Genomic DNA, 26,508 nt, shown 5'->3' on the forward strand with positions numbered 1-26,508 from the left:
CTGGCAGTTGGCAGACACATTTTCAGAGACTCTCTCTCAGGGCTGAAGGAGGTAACATCGTTGCTTTTCTCTCTGTCTGAGGGAAAGATCTGAAGGAGCGCAGTGTTTTCCTTTCCCAACTTGGGAAACACTATTGAATATCTATTTTGGTTTTTAGATTGTTTAACTTTGAGAGGACCAAAGAAAAACCTGGTCTTTGGCTTGGACTCTGAGTCTGTTAAGACTCAGAATCCTAACTGGATTCTTGTTGAGACTCAACCAGCTAGTCTTTGCTATTTTATAATTTGAAGGCAACATTAAGATTTATAAGGATAATAGTGGTAGTTTTATTTAGATAGTATAAATTTGGGTTAGTCAGATCAAGGAGGATTAGTGTAGCCTGTGAAACACAGGAGAAGAGGAACCTGGGAGTTTATTTGGGTGGATTTAGAATCCCATAGAATTAGAAATACTTTATTTAACTTTATATATTTTAATAAACACGTTATTTTATAAGAGTCTCTTTAGCGTCCTTGTGCCTAGTCCTGAAGGGAGGTTCACATTTGAGCTTCACTTCATCACTGAGGATACCTTTGATTACCTCTATCAAAAGTATCTGAACAGTTTGAACCTGATTGGTGAATTAAACAGTTTTGAACCTATATTGGAACAGTTTTTCAATGGAAATATTTTATTTTATATAGCTCGCAATTTTATTTTTACAACATAAAAGCTTGTTGAAAGCAGTGCATTCCATGGTAATGAAAGTAAATCTTATTTTTGTTGATAGAATATTCTATAGGTCTAGAGCAGGTAGGGAGCCATGCAATAGACTGTAAAGAACATTGACTATGAAGTCAGAGGCCCCAAGTTCAAATATTGCTTTGGGGTAGGAAGTTTTCTATTTGTGACCCCTTGGATCCCATTTTCTTCACTTGCAAAAATTAAAAGGTTGGATAAGATGGTCTCTGAGGTCTCTTCCATTTTCAGATCATTTCTGACTAGATGATGTCTAAGTTCTCTCCCAGCTTTCAATATCAGTTCAGGAGACCATTACGAGCTTTTATCTTTTCTGACATGAAAAGGAAAAAAAAAAGATGAATATTTTTGCTATATAGCAATTCTCCTTAAATTTTGCCCAAACTACCATATATATTTGCTAAATTGAATGTATATATTATGTAAGTAGTTATTTGAATATTATTTCTTTCATTTTAACATGAGAAGTGAGGTCATGTTATATTTTTCATTTTTGTTTTCCATTTTATTTTTATTATTAATGGTTATCAGAGTGTCTGGGACATGGTAAAACACTTAATGATAAATACTTTGCTGACTGACTAGCTAACTAACTACAAAAAGAAAAAAAATTACTTTTAGGAAGTAAGAGCTATGAGGTAAACTTTTGTCACATAAATTCTCTATACATATACTTCATGTAATATAGGGGCTGAATGGGGTCCCTCATACTCCCACTGAGGAACTAGAGAGAGAGATGTGAAGGAGCTAGAGAAATAGAGAGAGGGAAGAGATTGATCCTCCCCTCTCTTCCCCTTGGGGAATGTAGCCCAAACTGTCTTCTAGATGGACAGAATGTCTCCTCAGAGATTAGATTGACTATGGAGGTTAAGGACTGAAGGAGAAGGTCCTATAGAATAAACCTGATGTCTCCCCTTTGTTTGATCTTGGCTATTATAGGAGAGCAGAGTAATTCTTCTTCCCCTGGATTTCCCAATCTCCCAACTGTCCACTTTCTCCCTTTAGATTTGAATGACTCTACAGCTTGGTTTGGAGCTGATTTTCCTTCTTGGGGAGAAAGGTGATATTTCCCTCAAAGCCTTAGTTCCCTTCAATGATGTTAAGAAGCAGACCTGATCTAAAAAGGTAACTCTTTATTCTAGGGGACACACAAGGCAGGGAGGATGGGGTTGTTGGTTAAGGAAAGTGGGAAATGGGAATCCCTATGAACTAACAACTGACCTCCCTCTGAATCCTGAGGGTTCAGGTGGTTGCCTGACCCTCTTTTGGTCATTTATAGGGGTTGTCCTTCCTCCTGACCTAATCTAGTTGTAAAATGAAGTTTAAGGAGAGTTTTGAGCATAGAGAGGATCTTCTTTAGTAAATGGCTTTTCCTAAAAGTCCCAATCTACTTTTATAGTCTTCAGAAGGAACCAGAGGAATTTGAGGTTCACTGGAAGGTGATCAATGTCCAGAGAAGCTCTCTGTTTCAGAAGCTTCCTCTCAGACCATTCACTCCTGGCAGGTTCCCAAGAAGTGAAGTAACTTTTTGTATCCTCACAGCTCATCTGTTCTTTTTCTGGAATCTTGGGTCTTTCTTGCCCTTCCCCACTTGGGTTGCTCCTTGGTCATGCTGGATCTGATTTCTTCTCTTACATTCATTATCATTCACAGTAAGTTATACCCCACATTCTCTCTATGGGGAATGTGGTCAAATCACCAAGTCAACAAGTACTCATTAAATGCCTTCTACATGCCAGTTATTGTGTTAAAGACTGAGGATATAAAAAAAAAGAGACAACAAAAGATCTTGGCTATAAGGATCTCATAATCTAATGAAGAAAATGTAATGTAAACAATAAGGTACTAAAATTAATATGCAAGATATATAGGAGATAGTCAATGGAAAGCAGGAACAATATTAAGGGGAATTCAGAAAGGCTTCTTTACAAAGTAGGTTTTTACCTGGAACTTGAAGGAAGACATAGAAGTCAGGAAGTGAAGATAAAATATTTCCAGGCATTCAGGACATCCAGTGAAAATGTGTGGAATTACGAGATGGGATGTCTTATGTCAGGAAAATGAAATAGACAAATGTCAGTTTCTCAGAGTTCATGTAGGATTGCACTCATTATTTGTAGTATGACCTTGGGTAAGTCATTCGACAATTCAGTATTTTTTCATTTGTAACATAGGAATAATACTAATTGCCTTTTTAAAATTTTCTAGACTTGTGAAATCAAATAAAATGCAATGTGTAGCAGTGCTGTGTAATAGCAAAGAATTATATAAGGGCAAATATTCATTAAATACTGATTGATATCTATAGAGATTTTAAAAATCTAATAACTTTAAAGCCTTTTGAGTTACCAATGTAAAGTCCAAATTAAATATAATTAAATTCAAACTTAGAAACCATTCAGAGATCAATGGAATAACCCATGCTGGGAGTATGAAGGCTGAGATTATGTTACTAGAAATATTTTGTGCTCAAGAAATGGAACAAAAGTTGTCCTACTGGAAATACATGACTAGAAAAGGAGATAGGCAGCTATTATATCAAGCATGATGGTGGTGTACTGTTAACTTCAAGATGTGACAAGAAGAGGAATATGTTCCGTGTGTTAAATAAATCTCTTATGGAGGATTTATGAAAAAAACATCAACAATACCTTCACAAGATGTAAACTATGTGGAGGGATCCATATTATTGAACAATGGATGATTCAAAGTTCAAACTAAAACTATGTAAAGTGAAGAATATATATATATATATATATATATATATATATATATATATATATATATAAAACATTATTTTGGATATTGGTCCCACAAAGACCTAGACAAACTCTTGGATCTTCAATCCTTTATTATCTCTCACCTGTACCATTAATCTTCTGGCCTCAAATCTCTCTTTTCTAATCCATCCTCTATGTAGTAAGTTACATTCTTCTTGAACAAGTCTGACCATTCCACCCTCATATTCAATAAAATTTGTTTAGTCCCTATTGCTTCCACAATCAAATTCAATTCCTTTTATTTTGTATTTAATGTTCTTTACCATTTGACTCAAACCAACATTTCCATATATATAATTTGCCTTTACACACTCTAAAGTCTAGCCAATTTGGTCTTACTGTTCTAACACTACATTCCAAACCCATTCTTTGTCATTTTAAAGAAACTGTAACCCATGCTTAGAGTACATTTGAATGGTGATATCTGAGAATTGCTCCTTTCACACTCAGAAGAACTCCCTGATAATGATCTTCATTTATAACAAGAAAAAGTATCTGAAGAAGCCAACAGTGATACCATAGTAGCAGATAATGAGCAAATGGAGAAGTTTACTCTCAAAGAGCTTGAAGATATCTTTCAAGCTGTAGAAGTCATGAAGGAAAAAATTATGAATGCTGATCCTAATATCAATTGAAGCATATAAATTCTCCAAGAAGTGGATAAGGCTCTCTGCCTCTACCAGCTTATGTATGAGGATTTAAAGAAAACCCAGTGCAGTCTATTCTGCTAAAATATATTAAACAAGAATAAAGATTTTTTGTCATATAATAATTGTAGACTCTTTAGTTTCAATAATTTAAAAAAATCGCTATTATTACTTTGGAATAAACTCATCAGAAATAGAAAATATATTAAAGATAATGCCAAATTTTCACTTATTCCCATAAATATACAACCACCCATCCACACATATATTTTTTCTTACACACATATTTAAGATACTTAGAGGTGTCTACTATTTCATTCTTCATATCTCTTTGCCTTAACACTAATCAAGTCAACAGACATGTTTTAAGGGCCTATGATGTTTTATGCCCTTTACCAAGAGTAAAAAGTACAACCAAATGTGAAAAAATACTCTGGATCAAATGTGGAAGACAACATACAAACAACTGTACAAACAAGACAGGATAAATTGTAATTTTTCAGGAGAAGAAAGGCACAGGTATTAGATTTCTTGTAAAAGTTGAGACTTGAAGGCAGTTAGGAGGAGGATAATGGAAAGAAGAGTATCCCATGTTTGGGAGATGCAATGAAAATTCAGTGATGGACCTTGAATTTCTTGTTTAAGGAAGAGAAAGGAAGCAAGAATGATTTTATTATGTTCTAACACATGCAGAACAATAAGATCTAAGAAAACCTGAAAAAGAAGGGAACAGGTTGCAAAGGAATTTAAGAACCAAATTGAATGTATTATATTTTATTTTGGAGGCAATAGGAAGCCACACCAGTTTATTAGATAGTGGACTGACTTGAGCTGTAGGACTATAGCATAGTAGCTTGGTGTGGAGGAGTTACAGATTTGAGGCAGTGAGACCAATCATTATGATATTGGCTCCCATCAATGTATTTACCCTTGATGGTTAGCCTGAGTTTGGAGTGAGTTCAAAGCAAAGGAATTTAATTAAATAAAAGTCAGGTGGGCAGTGATAAGGGCCTATTTGTAGAAGTATCAATAAAGAAGAGGTTATACATGGGAAAAACTGAAAATGTAAAATAGAAAAAAAGACTTTACAGTTTATACAAAAAGATCAAGAGAAAATGCAAAATAAAGGATGACACCTACATTGAGAGAGTAGATAACTAGTGGGATGATGACACCCTCAATAATAATAGTAAATTTTGGAAGAAACAATAATTAAATATATTTTAGAGGTGTTCATTTTAAAATGTCAACTGGATATTGAAATCCTAATGCCAATCTAGCAAGTTCCTTCTACCATTATGACATGGGAATCATTACCTGTAGTAGGGTTAGGATTAGAGTTAATATTTGCGGTTCTGTTATCCAATCAAATCTCCAGGCTTACATTTTCTCCAACACACTAGTCAAATCTTTTTAACCCTCTTTCCTCAATTGTCTCTTTTCTTTAATTGTTTTTTTTTTTATGTGACACTATTCTTCTAATTCTCTTCCTGCCTATCTAATCAGTTCTTCTTAGTCTACTTTGTTGGATATTCATCCAGCTCATTCATTCAATGTGTTTTTCTTCAGGGTTCTGTTATCAGTCTTCCTCTTCCCCCCTCCCCCAATAACTATGACTTAGTGATCTCATAACTTCACACAATTTCAGTTATAAATGTTGTTGTTAATAGCAAGGCAGCACCAGTCATTGGTTTCAATTGATGAGGCAAGTATAATTAAATTAGTGAAATGAGCTGTGGCTTGTTACTAGTGTTTAGAAACCTTCAATAATACTGATCAACATCTCATCTATAATTTGGCACTCTAGTTAACTGCTTGGAGTACTTAGAATTGCTTGCCTGTGATCTATATGGCTAGGTAAAAAAAAAAGGAAAGACTTGAACCCAGATATCTCTGACTCCAAGTCAGCTCTCTTATCAACTGCACCATGCCATCTCTCTGAAAATCTCTACCTATAACAGAAATATACGAAGTGAATCTGTGGTTACTTGTTTTATGGAACTCTCAATCTAGGGAACTTCCTATAATGTTGCAAAATATGATTTAGTCTCACATTTAATAACACAATTTATATTTTTAGCACTTTTCCTTGAGATATCTGTGACCATAACTTTATTTATTTTTATGTTCTTCAGAGAGAATAAATCTTAATGAGACATAGAAAGAAAGAAACAGACAGGATTAGAGACAGAGATAAAGTAGGAGAAATATAGAGAAAGGCAAAGAGAGACAATGACAGAAAGAAATGTTGAGTTTAAGATTATCCAAGTTTTCTAGTTTGAGATATGAGAGATGGTTGGATATCATAAGTCAGCAGAGAGTTTGGGACAGGAGAGGAAGATTTTAAAAATATTAACATAGAGCTGGTAATCAAATCCATGGGAGCTAATGAGATTACCAAGTGAAATAGTAAAAGGGGAAAAGAAAAGTGGGTCCAGGAAAAAAAAAAAACAACTTGTAAGACCTATAATTAAAGGATATGATCTAAATGAAGATCAAGAAAAGAAGAATAAAGTATATTCAGGTAGGAAGAGAACCAGAAGAGGTTCCCAAGGGATAGGAGATAAGGAAGAAAGAAAAGGAATCTCATGGTTAATGTAAAATATGAGACAAAAATCTCAGCTCTGAAGGTGAGGGAAGAGGGGCCATAGAAGGTTCGAGAGAGAAACAAAGACATAGAAGGGCCAGTGTAGAGAATGGCACAGTGAATTGATAAGGGAGGTATAATACAACAGCCTAGCAGTAGTGAAGGCTCAGCTGAGGTAGCATATCATAAAATGTTAGTGGATCCACTCACAATAGTTGCATGATTTTCTCCATCTCTGTTTAGCAATACATGTATGGGAGTGAAGACAGCAAATGACTGAATTAATCCATAGCTGATCCTTAGCAGGACATAATCAGTAATACAATAAGGAGGTTAGGGATTCAAGAGCAAAGGACAATGTGGAGTTGTACTGGTTCACTAAGGAGTCATATAGGGAAAAGCATTGCTTGTATAGAAATTTAACTATGACTTCTTATGAAGTTGTGCTGGTAAGAGAGAGAGAGATTAGATATTTGATGCTTTTCTTAGTATTTTAATTTATATAGCCATAGTATGTTAGGTACTATGTGATTTTTTTTTTAATTTCAGCTTCACTGCTAACATGATTATCAACATGAAATACAACAAACTTAGGACATTGCAAAAATTGTATGATTTCTTTCTTACTTCCTATGTAAAAAGGTGACTGAAACTAGTAAGAGCAGGGAATTCAAATTAACACAGTTGCTGAATATAAAAGCCTTGCATAAATCTAAAGAATGAATGTTACTGAAAAAGAGAGGAATTTGAATAAAGAGATGAAAGAGTTCTGGCTCACTATGGGTGTTAGGAAGCCTATTACATAAAGTGATGTTTATAATTTCTTTTTTTCTTCTGGATAGTGGATGATAAAATGAGATATATAGCTTTTAAAATGTGAATAAACTTATTCTAATATGAAATTAAAGCAGAAAAGCCAAACTCACTGGTACTATTTACAGTTTAGAGATGTTATCCATGTTTGTTTTTGTGAATGCATATATATATGTGTGAGAGAGGAAGGGAGAGAAGGAAAGAGAGAGAGAGAGTAAAGAGGGCTCCCTGCCCAGTCTCCATTGCTCCACTTTATCTATTTTTATTTATATATACATATATGTGTGTGTATGTATATCTGTATATGTAGAGAAAATATAACTATAAATGCATAGATATACATAAAGATATATCTACATATTCAGAGATATAAATATGCATTATATATATTAGGTGGGTCCACCCACATCTAGCCTTTCCTCACTCTAATCCATCCTCAATTAATCTACCAAAGCAAATGTCATAAATCATGACTTTAAATATCATTCCGATACTCAGCAAAGAGCTTTCTCTATTGCCTCTAAGATTAAATATAAATTGTTCTGCCATTCAAAACTCCTCATAACCCCCTCCTTCTTTTCTAATGTACTTACACCTTACTCCCTGATTTATATTCTTCAATATAGTAACACTGGCTTCTAGATTCTTACAGGAATGACATCCCATCTCTTTACTCGAAATTTTTTCTGGCTTTCCCCAATTCCTGAAATGGTCTCCTTCTTTAGCTGTGCATATTGACTTCCCTGGCTTCCTTTAAATCCCAACTTAAATGTCTCTTATTTTTAGTTTCTTCTTTTTGTTTATCATTTCCTATTTATCTTGTTTTTAGTTTGCTTTCCATATATTTGTTTTCATATTGTCTCCCCCATCAGATTAAAACTTCCTTGAGAGTACAGGCTATCTTATGCTTCTTTTTGTATCCCTTGTGTTTATCACAATGTCTGGCACATAAGGGATTAATGTGTTTATTGATTGATTGATTGATCTACAGTCCTGTTTCCCTGCATCTAAATTTATATATCTGACAGATGAACTTTAGAGTTAATATCAAGTAAACCTTGAACCCTAGAATTATGTTGTAACAACTGATTAAATAACCATTGCCTTGTTACAGCTTTGCCAGCAATAATAATAATAAAGTAAATCATCATGAACCAGGAGAGAGCTCTCTCTCACTGCATTGCTCTAAATTTAAATTCATAAAGTGTATCTATATCAAAATCGCCTAAAGAAAGATCATATCTCTATGCACTGCCACTTCCTTCTCAGAATAGTTGATAGATAAAAGAGAGTGTTTACCTTTCCCTGCTGCAATCTGCTCTACAAGAGATGAAAATCCTTAATAGTCCAGCCAAGGGAACAGAATTGGAAAGTTCTAGAAAATCCATGTAAAACATCTCTACCATTTTTGGAAGAACCCATCTGTAAAAAGGAGCAGTCGGGACTAACAGGTATGCGAGCCTATTTAGCACTCAAGCAACCCAGCCATGGAATAGACCAGTGTGCCAATATATGTGGAAGAGGAGAGATTTACAAGAGATCCCAGAGACTTTGTGAAAATGAAAAGAGCAAAGGTTCCAGAAGCAGAGGGGGCTTGGCTGGAGAGATTTGGAATCTTAAGGAAAAAAGAATCCAGAGAGCAGGCAATTGGGATTTTGAGTCTGTCTCTCTCTCTGGCTCTGAGACAGCTGAGGTGAAGTCCTGTCTTGGCTGGGTTGATCCCAACAAAACCTTCTTTTCCTGAAATCCTGATTTCCATTCTCTCAAACCCCCACAAGTGGATAAAGACAGAAAGAAGAAAATTCCATAAGTAGAATCTCCACAGTCTCCCCACCTAAATCGAAGCTCCTGCTGGGCAGGATGGAAATCAGGGTTCAAGACTGAACCCCTTCTGGGACTTGAGGTCATTAAGCCCAAGCTCCTCACAACTTTGGGGGAGGAAAGAGTTTAGACAGTTAGGTACCCCTTCTTCCTCCAGTTTCTGTCTTACTGGATATTGCCATATATTGCATTATTCCATGATTAGAAGAATGCATAACTGTAATCATGACTATGTCCAGTTTCTGGCTCAACTAAATCCTTGATTAGTGTAATAAAGCGGGGGGGGGGGGGGGGGGGGGGGGAGGTGAGAGATTTATAATAAAGGAAGAAAGGGTGAAAAGGGAATGGAGTCTTCTTTCTTCTAGGAAAAGACAGAATGAGAGGGGGTGGTATTGTTTAGCCAGAGGATAGGAGGATGGATTTTGTCTTTTCCCCCTTCAGCCCTCTCTGACTAGACCTCTTCACTATGACTGCCTTCAACTCCTATTGCCAGACCCTCTAAGATCTTTGTTGAAAGAGGTTTCAGGTGTTAAGCCTCTTTCTTCTGGAGAGAGAGAAAGACCACTTCTCTTCCCCCTCAATTCAGGCTGTCTTCTAAAAAAGCTGAAGTCAATTCTGGGTCCTAATAACTGAGTTTATTCAAGGGAAGCAGGAAAAAGACAGGGCTGAAGAATGATAAGGATTGAGATTCAGGAGGGAAAGGAGAGGGGGGTCTCTATCTAATTAACACTCTTCCCCCCAAAGTTAGACAGCTCAGGTCTGATAACCCCTGAGGGGTTCAGAGTAGAGAAACCCTGGTTTCTTGGCTGGCACAGCAAGTGTCCCCAAGTTCAAGGTTCAAAGGGAGTTGTGGAGATCTTTTTTGTGGACTGCTTGTATCTTAAAGTCCTTGTCCACTGGTTGAGGTTTGGGAGGATCTGGGATCAGGAATTCAGGGAGAGAAAGATCACTGACTTTGTGAATCACTTAAGAGTCAAATCCTTCTGCCCAGGTACTCTCAGTCCCTTTCAACTGCCTGGATCAGTTTTTTTTTTTTTCTCACTCCAAGGTTCCAAGTTCCATCCCCCTCGCTCCTTCCCCCCTTTGCTGCTTGCAGGATTCTTGCAACTCTTCCAGGCTTATTCCCAAAGTTTCCAGATTTCTCTCTCTTACATTAGGGAATTAGTATATGATTTTTAGAATGAACATGAACACTTTTCTGGTTTTGTGCTCTAAGCAGAACATTGAATAGAAACTTGGATTGTCTATTTACTTTTAAAAAATTGCCGGGGGAAATCTATCACTAGAATGAAGATTTTGAACCTAGGATCTTTAAACTTTTTTTTTAATTGATAATTGTTTATCTTAAAGTACATGCTTTCCTTTATAAATTTTACATATTTCATTTTTCCTCAATTTGAAATTTTCTTAGAAATGACCTAAAGTATTTAGGAGATTGCCTAAAGCAGTCAATGGCCGAAAGTAGCTTAAAAACCCCTGTGCTATAAGATCCAATGCTATGAACTTTCAGACTTGAGAATTTTTGAACTTAGAGATACCCACCAAGCAACTCTAAAAGCTATTCTTCCTCAATTAATCTTCTTTCTCTGCTGGAAGGCTAGATACTCAGCTGATGTTACCTAGAGAATTCAGAGACTCCTCTTAACACAGAAGAATGGGCTTCAAGAAGCAATGGAAATGAATTCCTCTTTAACACTAATTATTCTATTTTCTATTTAGTCCATCTTCAGTCTCTCTCTACTATCAATGTGGACTTTTTGGGGTAAATATTAAATATATAAATCGACCTAGAAGAAAACTCAAATACATGAGTTAGTCAACAAGCATTAGATGTGTAACATGTGTCAAGAATTGTGCTAAGACTTGGGGATACAAAAAAGCAAAAGATGGTCCCTGATCCTGAGGATCTTAGAGTCTAATAGAAGAAGAGAACATGTAATAAAGAATATGAAGGGAAGTGGTGGGAAAAGGAGTTAAATAGAACATGATGGAGAAATCCAGATGAGTACAGATTCATGAAGACTCATGAAAATTGAATGATTGGCTTGGGACCTCTCCATAAATGGTGGTCCTAGGAGGCACTTTCAGGTTCTAATCAAGGAAAGATGTGACAGGTACAGAGTGTACTGATTAGATGTAGATATGAAATTATCTTATAGAATGAATGGGTGCCTTGGGCACGATAGGGAAGTTCAGAGAAGTATAACTGGGTGGAAAATGAATATTAAAGCTAAATGTTGGGAGACAGCTAGTTGTCTCAGTGGATTGAGAGCCAGATCTAGAGATGGGAGGTCTTGAGTTCAATTCTGGCCTCAGACACTTCCTAGCTGTGTGACCCTAAACAAGTTACTGAACCTCCATTACTTAGCCCTCACCATCCTTCTGCCTTAGAACTAATGAAAACTATTGATTCTAAAACAGAAGGTAAAAGGTTAAAAAAACAAACAACTAAATCTATTAATATAGCTTTTATCAAGTTGTCCTTGTTCTAATTTTGCCAGGGTGGCACAGTGGATAGAGTCTTGTCGAAGACCTATATTCAAATCTAGCCTTCGATATTCATTGGCTGTATGATCCTTGACAAAATATTTAAGTAATCACAGCTCCTTCGGCTGTTAAATGTAGATAATTCACCAACTCCACAGTGTTGTGAGGATCAAAAGAGAAAATATGTGTAGAGCATATAACACAGTACCTAGCCGAAAATAGGCACTTAATAAATGCTTATCTTCTTTCTCCTTCCTTATAGTACTATTTTTTTAAGTAACTAAAATTGTGTGGTTTTTTAAATATATTGTTTAATATTATAGTTATAAGTGATAGCACTCCAATATGGAGTCACATATGCTAAGTAATCCTAATGACCATAAAATATTCTATTTCAACAATGTAAAATAATCGCGAACCCTAACACTAAATTCGTGCCCATACTGTAACACCAACTCCCTTGCCAGAGTCCCTGGTAACCAACTCAAACCTCCATCCCTTTTCTGGTACCATTAGAAACCATTCTTTCCTGAATATGATACAATAAGCAACCTGGGGAATTTCTCCACCACAACTGAATCTGAGTAAGAATGCCTTCTGGTCTCTCAGGGATTGCCTGTTCTCAACTGTGTTTAATCTTTAATATGTAAAACTTCTCTGTTCATTCCCCTCTGTTAGTTTGCACTCATCTTTGCTACTGTACACGTTTCCTTTCCTCAAGTGAGTGATGATGGCCCTGTATGTGTGTGGCTGAATCTCTGCATTGCCATACTGGCATATGTGTATGTGTAGTTTGTTTTTTGTTGGCTTGCTTCACTGCATAGTGAATAAATTTATGTTTGCACAAGCTTTGTGGGTACTATTTTCCTATAAATCTCAGCACCTGAATCTGTTCACTAATCTAAGCCATGGGTCTAAATATAGAAGTGACATATTTAATCAGCATTAGTCCAGTGATGTAGTTTTCTTCTAAACCCATTTTTCCCTGTAAAACATCTCCTTATGACTTCAAATATCACTTGGCTTATAGCTACTGGGGGAAAATCAACGACAGCTGTCTTTTTTGAGAGAGTATGAATAATAGTAAATAGGTTTAGTGAACTGTATAATTTTTCTGATCTGTAACCAGATTGCACTGACTCCTCAGAAATAAATGGAATTTATTTGAATATATAACCATATAGAGGGGTCCATTTTAAATCTAGGATGTGTTCTAATTGAGAGGATTTCTATTACTGATCATAATCTAATGTTTTGGCTTTGACCTAAATTGGATCTTAGAGCATCTCTTTACCATGGATGTGACTGACTATTAGAAATAATACTTCCATTGGGTTATCCAAGGAATATTTCAAGATGATTTGAGGTTTAAATGAATTAAAGATGGTCTATACAACAGTCATAAGATAGTATTCTCAATGTAACTGCCTAAAATATACTTACATCTTTATATAATGTGAGAGCATATTGGGTTGGAGGACCAGGGGTCATGTGGTGATTAAGAGAACTGACTCGTGAATTCAATACATATTAACACTTAAAGGGCCATATTATATTCAAATACCAAATCCTTTTAAAATAATGAATGAAAAAACTAAAGAGGTCATATTTTTCAGGAACATATATGTATAGAGCTACTTTCAATATTCATAAAAAAGCTAGACTTCAAGTCAGAAGCATAAATGATTTCCAAAGGAAGGCGGGGCGAGGGCGGGGCTGATGGAGGTCGATGGGAGGAGGCGGAGGTGGAGGAGGTGGTGGCTAGGTACTGCTGCTCCAGCCCCTGCCTTGCAGGACTAGGTGGCGGATAGAAAACCACTCCCAGGCCTCCCAGGCCCACGCGCGCCCAACCACTCCTAGCCGATACTCACCTTCTAGTGCTGAGCACCTGGCTGGGAGCAGAGGGGCACAAAGGCCCACTCTCGGGCCCTGGCCGAATGGTCTACTACGGGATGGCGCCCAGAAGTAGAGATGCCCACTGATTGGCGGCCTGTCAAGTTAGAATTTCTTCTTTCCGGTGGGTCTAGAGGAAAGGAAGGGAAAAACAACCGAGGTGACCAAATACCATCCCATCAGGAAACCTCACCTGTCCTGGGGAGTCTGGTGGACTGATTTGGATACAGACAGAAAGATGGCGCCTTCTGCCCTCTCCCCCTTTCCCTCTCCCCCAATCTGTCTTCGGAGCCTGCCATTCCCCTGAAACCTCCACTCCACATGGACACGTGCTGAGGTATCCTCGAAATGAATTCAGGCTTCCAGGGAGGAAGGCTTATCCTAAGACATTTAGACTGGAAATTGGGAAAAGTGCCCTCCCCATAGCCCAGTGTGGCTCAGAGGTTTCTTTTTGAAGACTGGGAATCTGGAGACCCGAATTCTAATGTGCCCTTGGCCACTCACTTAGTCAGAACCTTGGGCAGTCCCCTCCCTCTCCAAGACCCTTTCTGGTTCACAAATTCTCTTTCAGGCCTGGCAGTTTCTCAGAAGGGGAAGCTGGGAGGAGACACAACACATCAGCCACAGGACAGATGAGTGTGGTTAATGAATGATCCCTTAGGAAATGGCTGCAGAGGGAGGTGACAAGCAAAGGGTCAGGGAGGGGTGGGATGTCTGCCCAAGTGCTGTCCTTCATAGGTGACCACTCACTACTTCATCAGAAGGAAACACAGCACCCAAGAGAGATGGGGAGACTTAGGCTAAGGACCCCCTGTGATGAGGACATTCTGGGATTGGAGTAGACCAGGGAAGGGTTCTAAACTCTGCACTTCAGGGGCTCATCTTTTTTGGGTTCAATCAGGAGACCTGTGTTTGATTATATTCAAGCTGTGGATGATCAGGGGCTGAGGAGTGGGAGCCAAAAGCCCTGACTCTCTCCAACCAATGAGAGGAGATCAGAAAGGCAGGAGTAAGGAGTCCCCAGCACAAGACCAGCTTCACAGCTGGAAGGGGCCTTGGAGGCCATTCAATCCAATTATTCTCACTTTACAGATGAAAAAATGATGAGGCCAAGCAAGGTTAAATTACTAGGCCTGGGCCCTACAGCTAATAAGTGCCAGGTAGAAAGGCAAGATTCGAACTCTTGAAATCTTCCCAATTCAGTGTAGAGCTGCAGTACCTAGGACCCAGGCTGCCTGGCCTGGAGGAAATCTGTGTCTCTATGGACAGATTATCTGGATATTCTTAGAGGAGATCCTATTAAGACCAGCCTTTGACTCATTTAGATTTCTGGTTCATGAGGCTGGAGATTGCTTTTCTTTTCTTTTTTTTCTTCTTGTCTGGATAGATGTGAGACTGGTAGGTGCTAAATCTCTGTTACCTGAACTGAGGCCCTTCCTGAGGTCCCTGATAAGCTAGAACAATGGGCCAAATGAAACAAGGGAGAAAATGTCACAGCAATCAGTGTGAAGTCTAACATCTGGGTTCCAAAGTCAACTCTGGCTTAGAAGGAGGATTGTTAGCTAGAGAGTCATTTGTGGGCAAAGAGTCTGGGGGTTTGGGGAGACAACCCTAGAGGCTCAGGAGGAATCTGTAGGGCCAAAAAGTGCAGGGGATCTTGGGGAGGATCAGAGAGACTAGGGAGGTGGAAGGCCCAAGGTTTGCTGCCTAGCCAGAGCTGGGGATTGTATTCAGTTTGGGATTCACAGTTTAGGAGGGAGGTCACTAAATGGAAGATGCTTCAGAAGAGGATGCCTGGAACAAAGAGACCTTGGGTTAATAATGGGCTGAAGGAATCCTAAGCTTTCTGAGGGCAAGAAATGCTTCATTTTTTTTGGTCTCAGTATGCCCAGTTCTTGGTGCCATAGTAAGCACTGAGTTAATATTTCAAAACAAAACAAAACAACAAAATTAATGACTTCCACAATTGTTGCATATCTATTTTTTTCCTTGCTATAGCACAATATGCATTTAAATATTGGATATGTTGTTAAGAATGATGAAGTGAAGACAAATGATCGGGGAAAACTGTGTTCTCGAGCCCAGGAGTTTTAGTGTTACGGGACTCAATATTTCCTTTTAGATGGAAATATTTTAGATTACTTTTCAGGGTACAAAGTGGGCAGAAAATCAGATTTTAGAAATTGATAGAAGAAAATATTTTTAAACATATTATTTAGTTTTATTACTTGGACTACCTGAAGGACTCAGAACAATGAATAGTTTGTTGGGGGGGGGGGTTCTTTGTTCTTGTTTTCCTTCACTTTTTATTTTCTTTTGCTGTGTAGAGGCCATTGTGTATAGATGGGGCTAAGGAAACATTGGTAAGAATTTTCCTCTATGAATCAGATTCCTGTTTTAGTAACTGTAGCTCATAACTATTATGGAAGTGCTCATTTATTCTTAGCAAAGCTCTCCTAACTCTCTTAAGGTTGGTAAATGTGCCTGTTTTATTGTCATTTTCATCACTGATAAGATTGGTAGCATAGTTGAAGCCATATCTCTAAATTAATGACATTTTTAATAACAACTTCTGAATTTTGAAATAAAGAGAAAAATGCTATCAGACAGAAAAGTTCACTGAAAAGAAAATCCAGTATTCATATATATTATTGTCAGAGGCAAGTTAACTAAGGAACAAAGATACTTTAATCCTTCAGGATGAGAAAAATTAATCTTGCTCTCTACAATTTTTCTCAAGGTCTGAGCCAATTGGTATTTCAAGGGGTCCCTAAAGGAATGTTGTTAGAAGTGGAATTTAGAATTTTAAGGAAGGACAAGAGAAAGACAATTCTTACCTAACTATTCAATGATTTTCAGAGATATATATCTCTTCTTTATCTGAATATATATATATATATGATATTAGTAAATAATTTTGACTTAAGGAACTAGTTTTCACAGCTCTTCAGTAAGACTATCAGAGGGTCTCTAGTTAATAATATTTGACATTAAGAATCTCTCTACCACATCATCTATATACATGTATATCCAATGTCAGTTTAAATTCCAGTGATTGAAGAACCAACCATAAATGAAGGTTTTCTATTATATTATTTGTCAGCCCTAATTGATTCAAATTTCTTTTTCTTACATTCAGTTTAGGCCTAGCTTTTGAAATTGCTTCAAATTTTGCTTTTGGTAAAGAAAGCAAAACAAATCTATTTCTACCCAATGACTTTCCAAATACTTGACAGCAGGTACCAACAACTCTACTTTCCTTCAATTCAGAATTCACTCAGTAAATTTTCACAATGACTACAAGCATACTCTCACAACCAATCAGTAAGTCAGCATGTATGTGTGTGTGTATACATGTGTATGTGTGTGTATACCATGTGCCAGGCACTAGTAATGGTGTGGAGGGAATGATGATGACAGTTGTAGAGTTGAAACTAGGCAGAGCAGCTGGTAGGAATATATAAGCTCTCTAGGAAAGAATAAACTAAAACATTGTGAATGTCTTCAAAGTTAAAAAAAAAAGTTTATGTTTTATCCTCACTGCAGAGGAAAATAATTGAAGCCTCTTGAACAAAGAAGTTACATGATCATATCCATGACTTAGAAATATCCATTTGCAAAATATATGGAAAGTGGATTTAAAAAGGGAGAGCCTAGATGCAGGATAACCAATTAAGAAATTATTGCAATAGAACAGAGAGATATTATGATGACTTAAAATGTGATGATGGTCATGTGAGTTCAGAAGAGGGATTAGATAATAGAAATAACAGATGATAGCATAGAAAATATATTGGAATTGATTACTTAATAGGAAGGTGAAGAAGGAAGAGTCAAATATGTCTCTAAGGTTGTGAACATGGGTGAAAAAACAATGGTAATAAGAATACTAGGAGTAAAGGCAGACTTTAAGAATATTAGAAAGAAACTTAACTAAAGAATGATCATGAGGTCTTTGGGGGGGGCAAGTAACGTTCATTGATAAAAATGGAACAGAACACAACCATCTAAATATTAGCTTTTCTGTTTTTGTGTTTGTTTTAATAATTCAAAATCAATGTAGACATAATGAGGGTGGAGATATGCATCTCTGAACACACGAGAGCAAGTAGGAAGTTTAATTTAATTTAAATAAAATATAGGTAATTTATTCATTTATTATGCTCTTTTTTTTAAAACATTATTTTAATTGGTCATTTCCAAACATTATTCATTGGAAACAAAGATGATTTTCTTTTCCTCCTCCTCCTCCCACCATTCCTCCTGCAGCTGACACATGATTCCACTGGGTATCACATGTGTCCTTGATTCGAACCCATTTCCATGTTGTTGGTATTTGCATTAGAGTGTTCATTTAGAGTCTCTCCTCAGACATGTCCCCTCAACCCCTGTAGTCAAGCAGTTGCTTTTCATCGGTGTTTTTACTCCCACAGTTTTTCCTCTGCTTGTGGATAGTGTTTTTTAGATCCCTGCCGATTGTTCAGGGACATTGCAGTGACACTAATGGAGAAGTCCATTATGTTTGATTGTACCATAGTGTGTCAGTCTCTGTGTACAATGTTTTCCTGGTTCTGCTCCTTTCGCTCTGCATCACTTCCTGGAGGTTGTTCCAGTCTCCATGGAATTCCTCCACTTTATTATTACTTTTAGCAAAATAGTATTCCATCACCAATATATACCACAATTTGTTCAGCCATTCCCCAATTGATGGGCATCCCCTCGTTTTCCAGTTTTTAAAATATAGATAATTTAAAACAATTGTTAAGTCTATCTGCCAAGGCAAACCCAAGAATCAAATGGACAAAATTACAAAACACTTTTCGTAAAAAGAAAATCAGATTCAAACAATAGGAAAATATTAATTACCCATGGGTTGATTGAGCTAACATAATAAAAATGACAATTCTCAATAAATTAATGTACTTATTCAGTTCCATATCAATCAAATTACCCAAACATTTCATAGAACTAGAAAAAAATAATAAAACCCATAAGGAAGAAGAAAAAATCAAGAATATCAAAGGAATCAATGAGGGGAGTGAAAGAAGATGGCCTAGGAATAACAGATCTCAAACTGAATTACAAACCTGTAATCATCAAAAAGAGTCTGTTACTGGCTAAAAATAGAGTAATAAATCAGTGATGTACGTTAGCTACATAATACATAATAGCAAATGACCTTAATTATTTAGTGTTTGATAAACTGAAAGATTTAAGATTTGGGGATAAGAAATCACTATTTAATAAAAACTGATGGGAAAACAGGAAAAAGATATTGCACAGACTAGGTATTGTAAACCTTAAAATTCCTTAGACTTATAAATGTTGGAAATTTCACCATTGGGATATTTCATACTTGGAAAATTTCTTACTGATAGTCTATTGGAATGGGAACCCCATTGGCATGGGAGGTTCCTTCTCTTCCCTTCTTAAGATTACTTTAGGACAGAAACCTTTTGCTGAACAATGGAAAGGACTTTGACCTATGCTTAAGCATAGAACAGGAATTTCTTTGAGTCATGATTGATTTTAGAATTGATACAATGGAGATACTTGGAATCAATCTCCACCCTATTCAGTCCTAACAGGATTGAGTAAGGGCTGTAGCCTAGATCAAAATTTAATTATTCCAATCTCTACCCTACTCAGGTTAACAGGATTTAGAAAGGGCTGTAGCAAAGGAGCAAAGATTTAATCATTTGAAAATATGACCTTCAACAGACATGTGCAAAGCCTCTGGGCAGTCCTGGGTTAAGCTAGAGCCTCCATTGGCACAGGGAAATTGATGGACAGTGATTGGTAGATGTGAGAACTGAGGGGAGGCAACTTGGATGGTTTCCTTAAAGATGAGGGGGGTCTGAAGACTCGAGGATGGTTGAGGAGTTGATCGGAGTGGTGGCAGTGTACTCTGAGAAGCTTGCTCTGAAGGAAGCTGAAGGTGGGGGCCTCTGAGACTGTTTCTCCATTTTGGTCACGTGAGTAATAGGGACTGATCTCCTTTCTTTGCCCCAGCTATCTAAGGGCTTGGGCCTTTTGGCCCAGCCTAAACAGAAGGGGTATTTAAGCCCTATTCCTTTCTCTCCCTTTTTCTCTCTCTCTATCTCTAATTCCTTTCTTCCTCCTATTGTAATTAAACTCCATAAAAGTTTGACTGCAAACTTGAGTTTTCATTTAGGAATTACATAGCTGAATTCCTTGGCGACCTTAAATTAATATATATCAGTCTTTTAAAGTGATTCCCTTGTAACAGTATAGACCAATATCTCATACCCTATATACCACCATTAAGTCAAAATAGATACATAATTTAGACATTAAGGTTATTTCTACCATTAATAAATTACAGGACCATTGAATAGTCTGTCAGTTCTGGTGATAAAGTGCAAATTTATGACCAATTTATGACCAGCAAGAGCTAAGAAAGCACAGTAGAATGTAAAATTGGTAGCTTTGATTATATTAAAATAAACAATTGTTTGCATAAATAAAATCAATGCAACCAAGATTAGAGGGAAAAAATAAAGCTGGGATTGAGAGGAGTGGATTCTATAGCAAGTATCTCTAATAAAGGCTTTATTTCTCAAATTTATGAAAATGCAAATCATTGCCCAATTAACAAATGGTCAGAGGATATGAATAAACAGTTTTCAGATAAAGAAATTAAGGCTATGCATAATCACATGAAAAAGGCTCTAAATCACTTCATTAGAGAAATGCATATGAAAACAACCCTGAGGTACCTTGAAGCTGTCAGATTGGTTCTTAAGAGAAAAAAGGGAAACAAGAAACACTACAGAGTGTGACAAAATTGAGACACTATTGTATGGTTGGTAGAAAGTGATCATACCATTCTGGAAAGCAATCTATAGCTATATCCAAAAAACTTTAAAATTGTGCATACCCCTTGATCAACAATATTGCTAGGTCTGTATCTCATCATAAAAATTATAATTATAAAAATCAGCATCTTTATCTTTTCAAATTTGGGAGATTAACAGTTTGTTGGAATAGGCCATAATTAGAGATGTTGTTATTTATTATTCTTAATATTTATATGTGATTTAAAATTTTATTCTAAATATTTGACGTTTTTTATGGCATCAGAACAGCTGACTTGGAAATGATCCCCACATCAATAAATATTTTTGCCTCTATTAGTCAATTTTATTTTTTTGTATCAGTATTCAAAGATTTCTCTTATCAGTGCCTTCTGACATTCTTTTGTAAGAAAATATTCTTGTTACTATGGAAGGTTATTGGGAACTGTTTAAACTTATATAACGCAATGATATAAATAACTGATCCAAAACAAGTAATAGAATATCCTTTCTTATCTTATAAAACTATAATTTTCAAATCCTTAGGAAAGATGAACATTGGTTGTTCAGGTTCAGGTAATTTGAGCTCCAAATCTTGTCTTCTTTTTTATAAATACAATTCTCAAGTGATGACAGATGAGGTCAGCAAGGAGTGAAATAATGTTAGGTATGAGGAAGTAGGAAGGTGCATTTGTTTGAACTTTTCATAGAACTAGAGGATGAATCCATAAACCAGTTTAAAGTATTCTATTATACATAAAACAATGAGGCCTTTAAACTCTGGCCACATTTTAATCAGGGACTTCTGTTCATCAATATTCTTTAATTCTCATATGTCTTGAAATTCTATTTGTCTTATGGCCTGAAGGTTCTTGTATGAAATTCTATTGCCCCTGGCTCCATGAATCACTCCTTTCCTTATAAAGTATATAGGCCTAGCCATAACCTATTTCATCATGATTTTCAAATATGACACATCTGAATATTCTAAAGATTTTGCAATATTTTACTTCTTAATTCTGAATCATATGGCTTAACATAATCTCAATATTTTTAACTGACTATCAAAGTATAATTTCACTTGATTTTTGTAGAACTCATATTCTTCCTAGAATTCCTTTACTTCTTCAGCCTTTAAAGGGTGTTCAGTGCTCCAGCTACAATTGTGTTTATGGAGGTCTTTTTGCTTTTCCTTGTCATCATGAGTGGTACAAGACAAAAGAACCAAGTGTCTTGTGAGATTATGCTTGTGATTTAATATCACACTCCTCTCAAAGAACCTGACTTCAACCACTGTTCCATTAATAGTTAGAATATTCCAGGCCCCTTTACTCTCCCATTTTATTAATTCTGAACACCCAGCTGCCAAAGTACAAACCCTATACCTCATTAATCCGCTACTCCTTTAGGCCTATACACCTAGACTCTACTATGCAAAGGTCCCACTCCACTCTACATCTACTGATCTCTTCCCCTCTACTCTCTGGATACCTGCTCCATGATGAACATCTCTTAAAATTCTTGCTGTCATGAGACCTGGATACTTACTGATGAAAACATTTTGATCATTTTTATTTTGATTATTGTCTCCTTTTTCTCTCAAAAATTCTTACTCACTGATCATTATAGGGGGAAAAGACTACTTCTTGTTCCTCATTGTCATATGTTGATTTTCTCTCTACCACTGTCACTAAACAACCTCTCCTCTTTAGAGGTTCATGCTCTCCAATTGTATTGTGTAATCAGTGCCTGAGGATATTATTCTTTCCTTCTCGATGTAATTAGTACATGGTTCATAAGTTTTCTCTCCTACCCATATTCTACCTTCCTAATAGGGAATTCATTTGTATATCTTAAACCTCCCTCCAAAAACTTAATTTCCAAGTTCATCAATCTGCACACTTTCAAGCCTAGCATGAGCTAAACAGAAATGGCCTCATGTGTCCTTGATCTTGCACAAGAATCCTACTTCTGCTCTCATAAATTCTGAAATTTCCTTATCTGATCATGAATTTAGCTATTTCATCTTCCCATGTCTTATGATTCAAACCCTATTATTCATCCTCATCATGACTTGCATTTCTTCCACTTTTCAATTCTTTTGCAATCACCTTTATAAACACTCATTCCTTCTTTTTGTCAACCTCTTCATGAATTAGGACAAGTTTACTGAATCATATTGAATCCCTTGTTTTTCTGTTCTATTGCTGACTATATTTTTCTAACTCCCAACTATGGACTTCTCCCTTTATCAATCTCTTTGCTCCTAGCCATGTGATTCTGAACAGATGTAGAAGAGATCATTAAACCCTGGTAACTGAATATACTATAAATTCATAGTATCTAAACTCAACCAAACCCTTTCTGATGAAATCATTGTATCAATTCCCAAAATGGCTATTTCAAGTTTTCTTGAATCTACTCAACTCTCCCATCTTATTAGTGAAGGAATTCACCTTGTGTTTCTCCCACCCACCACCAAAAATAAAAATGAAGCCATTCACTGAGTTCCTTTTTTTCTTCTCTTCCTATCATACAAAATTCAGACAACTTCTCCTATGATTTATTTAACATCAGTCTCTGATGAAGGGGTGCCCATTCCTTACCAAAGCCTTCTCTTTTATATGTATTTTTTATTTCACTCCTTCAATTTTCTCTAAAAAGATTCTTACCTCACCCAATCCCTACTACCAAATGTACTCTCTCTCATATCTTCTGGCTCCTTTTCTTCTACCTAAAAATACATCCAAGGTCTCCTGAATCTTTAAAAATGGATCCTATAATGCATGACAGCTATTGTATTATATTTATTTTCCCTTTCATGGCTAAACTCTTTGAATTAGCCATCAACACTCAGTAAGTTTTTTTCCTCTTCACTCATTCACTTTTGCTACCATACTCCACCATTCAACAGAAATTGCATTTTCCAAAGTTACATTTCATCTCTTAATTGCCAAATTGAAAGTATTTCCTTGGTCTTAATCCTTTTTGATCTTGCTATGTGATTTGACAATGTAAATCTCCTCTTTCTGAGTATTCTTTCCTGTAAGTTTTAATAGCCCTGTCCTCCCTAATTCTGTTCTTCTCAGTCTGACTTCTCTTTCCAAGTTTCCTTTGTTGATTCTTCATACATTTCTTAATTGTGGGATAATCAAATTCTTAGCACCTGCTAAGTATGGGTTTCCCCCAAAGATCTGTACTGGATCTCTTTTGTCCTCTCTTATCTTGCTTGGTGATCTCATCAATGTTCATAAGTTTAATAATCATTTTTAAACAAATAATTCCTAGATCTATATCTCTAGCCCTTGGTTTGTTTTGTTTTTAAGTCTCATACCAGTACTATTTATTTCATATTAAAAACTGCCTCTACAATGCACTTATCTCAAATGGCAATGCAATAATTATGAGTATTGAAATCCACAATAGCAAAGGTTAATGTGTGGCATTAAATGATGGAATCAAGAACTCTAAAAAATGGAAGGAACTTGAGTGACTATCTGGTCCAACACCTACTCCTAATCTTTCCATATTCCATAATTCCTATAAAATATCTGAGAGTTTGTCATCCACTATATATTTGAAGAGTTGGAGGAAAGGGGAACACATTATTTCTATGGATAGCTCACTTCACTTTTTAACAGTCCTATTATTTAGGACATTTTTCCTAACTAAAATGCATTTTTTTTTTGCAAGTTTCACCCATTGGTTCTGGTTTTGTTCTCTGAGGACAAACAAAACAAGTTACTTCCTTCCTTTTCAAGATTCACTCTAGTAATTTCATTTTAAACTCTGAAGTGATTGGGAACTCACTACATTTCAGTTTTACTTAGCTATAATTGTTAATAAGTTTTTCCTTATCTGTCTTTTTTTTTGTTTTTTAATACTTTCTTTTCACCTCAATTACATGAAAAAACAGTTTTAACCTTCATTTAAAAGAAAAAAAGCTGAGTCAAATTCTTACCCTCTCTCCTTCCCCTTTCCCCTCCAAGAGATGCCAAGGAACCTGATATGGCTTTTATATATGTAATAGTGTAAAACATCTTTCCATATTAATCCTTTTGTGAAAGAGAATGTGAGAATTTGAACCAATGCAAATCAGTTGCCATAAAAAATAGGTAAAAGTGTCTGCTACAGCAATCATAACCTTAACTTGCCTTATTTTCCTTGGTGTGTGACAATGGAACGTAGTATCATGGAATGAAAACAAAATTCTATCCCACAATATCTCCCTCTCTTTTTCTTCCCCCTCCCTTCTTATGTTTCTCCCCATTTTTCTCTTTCTGTCTTTCTCCTTTTCCTCTTTGCTTCCCTGCTGCTTTCTTCTCTCTTCTCTCCTTTCTCTCTCTCAATTTCTTGTTTCCATGCATCATTCCTTGTTTCTTTCCTTCTTTCCTTTCCTTTTCTTCCTTCTTTCCTTCCTTGCTTTCTCTATTTTTATTTCTTGTTTCCTCCTCTTTTCTCTTATTCTTTTCTTTCCTCCCTTCTTTCTTTTCTTTCTTCTTTCTTTCCACCTCCTCCCTACCTATTTCCCTCTTTTGAAACAATTTCTGCACATTGTTGTGAGACACTTTTCAAGGCAAACTATTAAATTCAATTTAGCTCCTAATTATAAAGCATGAATTGATAGCAGGAAAATTGTACCTTTCTCCCTAAATATGTTCTTTATGACATTATTATATTTGGGGGGGGGGACATTGATCTGAAAATAGGAGAATTTATTTGTTTTAATCAGTCTTGCTTTATTTTATACCACTAATAATAAACATTTGAAAAAAATTATTTGGAAAGAACTTTCTTTAACTTGAAGGAATTGAGAACCAATATTCTATTAATATAAATAACTCATATTCAAACTTTTTCCATTTTCTTCACAGGCAGCAACCTTCATCTCTGGAATCATAATGATGAAAATATTTTACCTGCCCTGCTTCCCATCTGTCAAACCCACACTATCTAACTGTTATCCAATAGGCCCAGCTTTATTTGTGCTCCCTTGGACAGAACTTGCTGCTAGAACTGTAATTCTAGATAACTTAGTGGTACCAGACTCTGCTTTTTGATACAAGCCAGATGATAACCAATAATTGTAACTTCTTTTCTCATTATTATGGCAAAGGAAAATAAGAAGAAAGATATTTCATGTAATTAACATGGTAATGTACCTCATTGTTCAAGGTACTTACTCCTGTCCTTGGTAATATAGCAGTTTTTAATATCTCATGTCTTAATGAAGCTTTCTCTGAGAGAGAGACCTACCCACTTGTATACTCAGAAATACCCTATTAAACTCTGGAAATGTAATTCAGCACCATTCATTATAGAAATAATTATCTGCATTATATTTCAGGGATTACTGTTAAAAATAATAATTTTCTTCTATATGGACCAAGACAGAGATTGGACTTCTGGTTTCATTGACACAGAGGACTTCTAGATGAGCAAAACTCTCTCTACCAATGCAAGCCACTACTTTCTCTGCTTAGAACACTGAGAGATTAAGTGGTTACCCAGGATCACACAGCTAGTATGTTTCAGAGAAAGGACTTGATATGAGTCTGGTTCTGAGGCAAACCAACTATCCAATAGATTATTATTGCCTCCTTGAGGTGTATGAGTGTTCAAGGAGGACTTTCACCTGTGGTGTGAAGGCTTGCCAATTCTTTTCCTTGGCTATTCACCTTTGGTATCTAGTTTTCATTTAGTTCTTTCTATAACTCCAGGAAGCTCAAGTATGTGCAGCAGCCACACCATAATAAACCATTGCAGCACATGAGTTAAAGCAAATTGAACATCAATGATAGGCCAGGAGCCTATGAGTGACTTAAGGGATATTTACACTAAGCATATGAAGGCCACCCCCAGTGCAATAGGCAGATGAGAACAATTTGTCCCAATGGTCATCAAGGTGACTGAAACAGGCACTG

General features: G+C 36.3%; 2 long non-coding RNA genes across 2 annotated transcripts; one reads left to right on the forward strand and one right to left on the reverse strand.

Annotated features, from left to right (window-relative positions):
* Positions 1-364: 364 nt before the first annotated feature.
* LOC103106226 (uncharacterized) lies at positions 365-14,235 on the reverse strand. Its single transcript, XR_464878.2, has 4 exons — positions 14,077-14,235; positions 13,745-13,896; positions 2,683-2,784; positions 365-1,051 (listed from the first exon to the last, which is right to left on the reverse strand). It is a non-coding gene; the product is annotated as an uncharacterized LOC103106226 (long non-coding RNA).
* LOC130458376 (uncharacterized) lies at positions 13,607-25,885 on the forward strand. The gene is made up of 2 exons (XR_008917658.1): positions 13,607-13,890; positions 25,459-25,885. It is a non-coding gene; the product is annotated as an uncharacterized LOC130458376 (long non-coding RNA).
* The last annotated feature ends 623 nt before the right edge of the window (positions 25,886-26,508 follow it).

This window comes from Monodelphis domestica, chromosome 3, assembly GCF_027887165.1.
Source record: "Monodelphis domestica isolate mMonDom1 chromosome 3, mMonDom1.pri, whole genome shotgun sequence".
Lineage (NCBI taxonomy): Eukaryota > Metazoa > Chordata > Mammalia > Didelphimorphia > Didelphidae > Monodelphis > Monodelphis domestica.